Consider the following 6559-nt stretch of genomic DNA (forward strand, 5'->3'; position numbering starts at 1 on the left):
TAAAGATCCTAATCTATGGCGAGGACCCCAGCCTCGCCCTCGGATGGGGGGCGAGATGAAGAGGCCCCTCTACTTCCACCGCCTCGATAGCCCCCTAGTAGGGCGGCTTGAGTCTCCTCCTCGGTTCGAGGTCTGCCAAACAACCAAAACCTTGGACCAGGGGGTAGGCTCTGGATAAACATCTCTTCCTCTTCCGCATGTCTCTCTTCCTCCTCGGCATCAATTTCATTACTACGACCAAAGATGCGAGGGTAGAAGGGCCTCCCTCGAATAGTAAAGTTTCTCTCACCCATACCAGGAGGAATTTCAAACTAAGATATGTTGAGAAATGAACAAGCAGCAGATAATCTCATATAAGCAATACAGTGTAAATAGGCGAAGCTTAACCAGACAAGCAAGAACAATGTGGCACATCACATATACAAAGATGATAGAATCAGAATCGTCACAAATATACGTGTGCGACTGAATTCAATGATGTACGGGGAAAATAGTAAAGCAGGAAACAACATTGAAGAAAGAGAAGCAGGAAAATTGATGAAGAAAATGCCAGTAAACGCACCTGAGAAGAATAAGCTTCAAGAAGGTTTGAGGATGGTGAGCGAAAAGGAAATGCGATAAGCAAATGCGATAAGCGATAAGAATGCTAATGAATGATTCTGAAGAGTTGAAATGGTAAGTTAATGAGGAAACTGAAGTTGAAAAGATTAAACCCGCAAAGCCAAAGGGCAGGGGTATTATAATAATTTTAGGGTAGACAAGACAGTTGAGGGACATTTTTGCAGTGGGAGTTAATGCCAAAATGGCGTAAGAAGAGCAATACCACACGTCGCACTCGTTGAAGAGGGTCACGTGGAAAGGTAATCATTATGTGGAAGGAGAATCGTTTCTCACATAAGAGGAACTGTTTCTTGGAGAACACCAGGAAAGAGGAACCGTTTCTGGAAAGAGAACGCCATACCACACTACAGGTAAGGCACCCCGGATAGAGTTATATCCGGGGTAGCTAGAAGAATCTCAGTTATCTCCTCCAGCCAAGCTGAGAAGCCGAGGTTCAAATCAAAATAGAAAGTGATAAGGCCAAGATGGCTAGCATCCGGGGAGAAACGCAGACATCAAGAGGCCTAACTTGGACATCCCGGCATCCTGAACATTCAGTCTACCGGGCTGGGGGGCAACTGTTATGGACCTGAGTAAGGCCCACATCCACAAGAAGCTCAAACCATACAAATCCAAAGGTAAGCACTATAAATATGAGCTAAAGACCACAATTATAACTGATCTTTCTCTAACCCTATTTTACGCAATCACACAGCGCACACACACCCCCTTTGGCTAAGGCCGTCATATAGTGTGTAGTGATTCGTTGTCCCCAAGATACCTAATCCATAGGTATCTAGAGAAAGCACTAGATCCAACATCAACTATCTAACCACGATTAGACATCTCTGCCTCAGGCAGAACAGTAACTATAGTTGTTGAAGAAAATCAATGCTTGTACTTTCAAATATATAACAAAGAGCAGTTATTCAATACTAGTATTAAGATCAATTTTCCATCGTTACTTTTAGTTTTTCATTAGAGTTGTTGTATCCTGTTATGACTCTGGATGAGAAAATCTTTAGTTGACGACATCCTTTAATAATGAATTTTGTAAAGGTAGTAACTAAATTTTCACTTATATTAAAATTTTGATTACATTTTCACTTGTATATTTGTGTATATATATTATTTTATTACAAAAATTAAATTATTAAAAATTTATAATTTGTATAAACTATGTTAAAAAAATGATGAATATTTATTTGTTAAAATATTTTTTAATGAATTGAATATGATGAATTCTTTTTATGAAATTATAATTTTAGATGACTCGCGGTCTGATTCTAACCCATAAGGCTTTTGGCCCGTACGAGTTTTTATTATTGAGATTCATTTGACCTTGCGAATTTTTTGACCCTAACCCTTGCGCGAGCTAAGGCCTAATGGGATGGACAACACATTTTGACAACTCTGCCTCCGACACAACACACTAGTAGCACTCATCATTCTCCTTGCAAACACCGCAAAGGCACAAACCACGTAGTTTGTTTCTCAATCTTTTATGCTACCATAAATTATATAACTAGTGTATGGCTTCGGCTTTTGATGAGTGCCCTTCGTTTCTTCTTTTTTGAAATACTTCCATATGTTCATCGTTGCGCGACTAGTTTGATTTGGAGTGAGTCTGGATTAAGACTTTGAACTTCTCCTAAAGATGATAATAAAGAGAAGAATACATTCTTACCTCCACTTACTCAGCTCATGTATGTCAACTAAGCTAGCATTATTTAATAGTATCCTCCCTTTTTAAATATAAAGTGTTGGTTAATTATTTAAGTACCCTCCGTTTCTAAAAACATAAATAATTAAGGAGCACATTATATTTAAAAACGGATCACATTATTCTTAAAATTTATCTTTTTAAAGTATATTAAATGTCTATTTTGTGCACCTAGTAGGACATTATTATATCGTATCATGGTGTTTATATGTTAGATCCATCGTACACATGTGCCTTCTCAAATTGTTGACAAGCAGGCTCCTTCAAAGATTCCCGGGTTTGCATAATGTTAGAGGCATAAATTTTAGATTTTCAAAAGTTCATATTAGAAATTTTATTTATTTATGTTTGATATAAGAATTTTTAATATTATTTTGGAAATTAAAATTATGAATAAGAAGTCCATAAAATAATACTATCAGGTAAGTGATATTCTTGAATTCGCATAGACAAAAATAACATTAATTTAATATTTTTATAACTAAAATACTCCTCTTGTTAAAGTCTAAATTAAATGTGTAAATAAGTCATTCTTATATTTAGTAAAAAAAATGAAGATTTACAATTAAGAAAATACTCTTAGACCAACTTATATTATATTAATTATTTAAAAAATAAATTAAAATTATTATTTTATTTATTTATTTATTTAATTAATTTCAAATAATAGAATAATATTAATATAATTATTTCTTTTCCTAATTCTCGATATGCTCACAAGTTTAATAGGTTTAATTAAATATCTAATATGACTGGCCAGATTTTTTTATAAAAAAGTATAGTTGTTTAACATATGGTTTTGCATCTCAAGAAATTACCGCCACTGATATAATAACCGGCAAAGTTTAGAAAACTATATGACTTGTGTATAGGCAAAAAAAAAATAAAAATAAAATTGTTATTTTAATAAATAATTACGAATATATAGTTGTTTCGAAATTATTTATGAATATATTGCACTAATTCATGTCTAATTTGGGTGTGATCATTCACGTCTAAGTTAGGCATAACTCACCAGGCATTAGGGGTGTTCGCGGTCTGGATTAGATCGGTTTTGGAAGCAAAACTCATCTGATCCAATCCCTTCGGTTTGATCATGTAATCATCCATTCGTTTTAGATTTTTTTCAAATCCAATCCAATTCAATCCAATTTTTTTCGGTTTGGATTGAATCGATTTTCGGTTTTTTGAATGTACTAAGATTAGTTTCATGATTATTGTGCCAATAATATCTTTTGTATATATTGGCTTTGTAAATTTTTTTTTTTGAAATACAAAAATATCAGTAAACAATACTATAGTTGATGAGACGTGACTAAGTTTTTTCTTGGGTTTAGTTGATGAGTTAATGGGTCTTGAGTTTAGAAATTTTTGGGCTATGATTGGAAAAAAGACAAGTAGGTAGAGGACAATTAATATATTGGATCGGTTTGGATTGGATCGGTTTTCATCAACCCATCCGAAAACCGATCCAATCCAATTAAAATTTGCGGTTTTTTTTCGGTTTCTGATTTTTCGGTTTTCGGTTTATTCGGTTATCGGTTTTTCGGTTCGATTTTCACGGTTTGAATCGGTTTGGATCGATTGATGAACACCCCTACCAGGCATTCACGTATAAGTTAGGCGTAACTCATTTGGTGTTGTCTATGACACAAAAAAGTCAACAATTTTAAACTTCGAAAGGCCATAACTTTTGATTCGAGAGTCCGAATCAAATAAATTTTTTTGTTTCCATATAGCTTTTCGAGATCTATGCAATGACACCTTATTTGGCATATTACATCTCTTACAAACACATTCTGAATTTACAATAATGGTACTATAAGTGTGTTTAAATCCAAAACCCTCAGACTTTTATCCGAATCAATATCTAACCAAGTCTTCTGCCAACTAGAATCTCCTTATCTCTATCCTATGAGCTGTATTCTTATCACTGTAAATTGAGACCTTATCTTGTAAGTCGTGGTCTGAAATTAAACATGGCACTAAAATGGGTTAGTGCATCTATAAATAGAGATACTTAATATCATAGTAAAATATATATTTTCTATAAGTGTTTGACCAAAAAATTGTGTATAATAATGTGAGAAAAAATGCCACAATATAAAAGTGTGACAGATTGGTGAGAATATAATATGTGAGAGAGATTGGTGAGAATTCTAAGTTCACACACACACACACACACAAGAATTCTATGTTCTTTAAGTTGCATTCAAAAATGTAAAACTTTTTATGTATTGCATTAAAAATATATAAAAGTTTCTCTTCATTTTCTATTTCTCTTAATTTCTAACATTCTGTAACTTCATGATTACAACTGCGGAATCCAATTGTAGGTTTTTCATGGACATCCAATCCGATTTCTGATCCCAGGTTTAACTTGATATATTGACTGCACAACAGAAAAATGTATAATTTCCTCTCAAGTGAAGTACTTTGATTTCTTAAAAATAGCCTCACAAAATGTGAAAACAAAATTCGGAGTGTAATTTCCTTTATTTTAGATCATTAAATAAAGAATTCTATGACTTATTTTGGTTCGAAAAAACTCGAAGGCTTCCGGGTTTAAACGTTCTCTAGTACCATTGTTGCAAACTCGAATTGTGTTTGTGAGAGATAAAATATGGCAAATAAAGTGTCATTATGTAGATATGAAAAAAAATTATATGAAATCAAAAAACAAATTATGTGATTTGGACTAGGGCTGTGCATGGGTCAGGTCGGGTCAGGTTTTTGTCCCGACTCGACCCAACTTGGTTTTTATAGGTCAGGTATTTTGACCTGACCCGCTTTAATTTGATCAAAGTCAGGTCTGACTTAGTTTGGATTTTTTTGAACTAGTCCAGAACCGAGTCGGATTTGACCTGACTTGGTTTCTGAAGTGGGTCTGATTTGGTTTCTGAAGTAGGTCACATTTGTCCTGACCCGTTTTTGACTTGGTTTCTACACAAAATTTCGTCGAAATTTCTACGTTGCAAATGATGAAAATTTTGTCACAAAATTATTTTTTCGTTGGAATATTTTTTGTCGAAAAACGACGAAATTTTTTCTCTTTTGAATTTTTTTACAAAAATAAGTTTTCTATCGAAATTTATTTTCCGTCAAAAGTTTTGACGAAAATGATTTCATCTATCAAATGTTTTAAATGAAAAAAGAATTCCGTCAAAATTTTTGACGAAATGTTTTTCGTTCAAATTTTTGATAGGAATGTGTTCTGACGAAAATTTCGACGGAAATTGTTTTGATGTAAATATTTCTTTCGAAACTTTTAACGAAATTTAGATTCTCTAAAGAATTTTGACAGAATATTTTTCCATCGAAATTTTTTATCGAAATAATTTTTGTCAAAAATTTTTACGAAAATTTTGGACAAAAATGTGTTCCGTTGAAAATTTTGATGAAAATATTTTTTATCAAAAAACTTAACGAAAATATTTAGTCGAAAACTTTCGATGAAAATGTTTTTAGCTAAAAATTTCGACGAAATTTTTTTTTTTTTTGTCAAAAATTTTAACGAAAATGTTTTCGTCCAAAACTTTCGCCAAAATTTGAATTCTGCAAAGAATTTTGATTAAATTTTTTTCCGTCAAATAATTTCGATGAAAATGTGTTTCGTCAAAATTTAACGAATATATTTTGACAAAAATATTTAGTCGAAAACTTTAGTGAAAAATGTGTTTCGCTAAACAAAAACTTTTTTTGTCAAAAGTTTAACGAAATGTTTCCGTCGAAAACTTTCGCCGAAATTTGAATTCTGTAAAGAATTTTGATGAAATTTTTTTCTGTCAAAAATTTTTTATGAAAATGTTATTCGTCAAAATTTAACGAAAATATTTAGTTGCAAACTTTCGATGGAAATGTATTTCGCTAAAAATTTTGGCGAAATTTTTTTTTGTCAACAAGTTTATAGAAAATGTTTCCGTCGAAAACTTTCGCCGAAATTTGATTCTGTAAAGAATTTTGATGAAATTTTTTTTCGTCAAAAAATTTCGATGAAAATGTGTTTCATCAAAATTTAACAAATATATTTTGACGAAAATATGTAGTTGCAAACTTTCGATGGAAATGTGTTTCGCTAAGAATTTTGACGAAATTTTTTTTTTGTCAAAAAGTTTAACGAAAATGTTTCCGTCGAAAACTTTCGCCGAAATTTGAATGTTGTAAAGAATTTTGATGAAATTTTTTTCCGTAAAAAAATTTCGATGGAAATGTGTGTCGTTAAAATTTTTGATAAAT

The sequence above is a fragment of the Gastrolobium bilobum genome, unplaced genomic scaffold (assembly GCF_033153095.1).
Source record: "Gastrolobium bilobum isolate Gb01-03AN ecotype WA unplaced genomic scaffold, APGP_CSIRO_Gbil_v1 utg14925, whole genome shotgun sequence".
Taxonomy (NCBI): Eukaryota; Viridiplantae; Streptophyta; class Magnoliopsida; order Fabales; family Fabaceae; genus Gastrolobium; species Gastrolobium bilobum.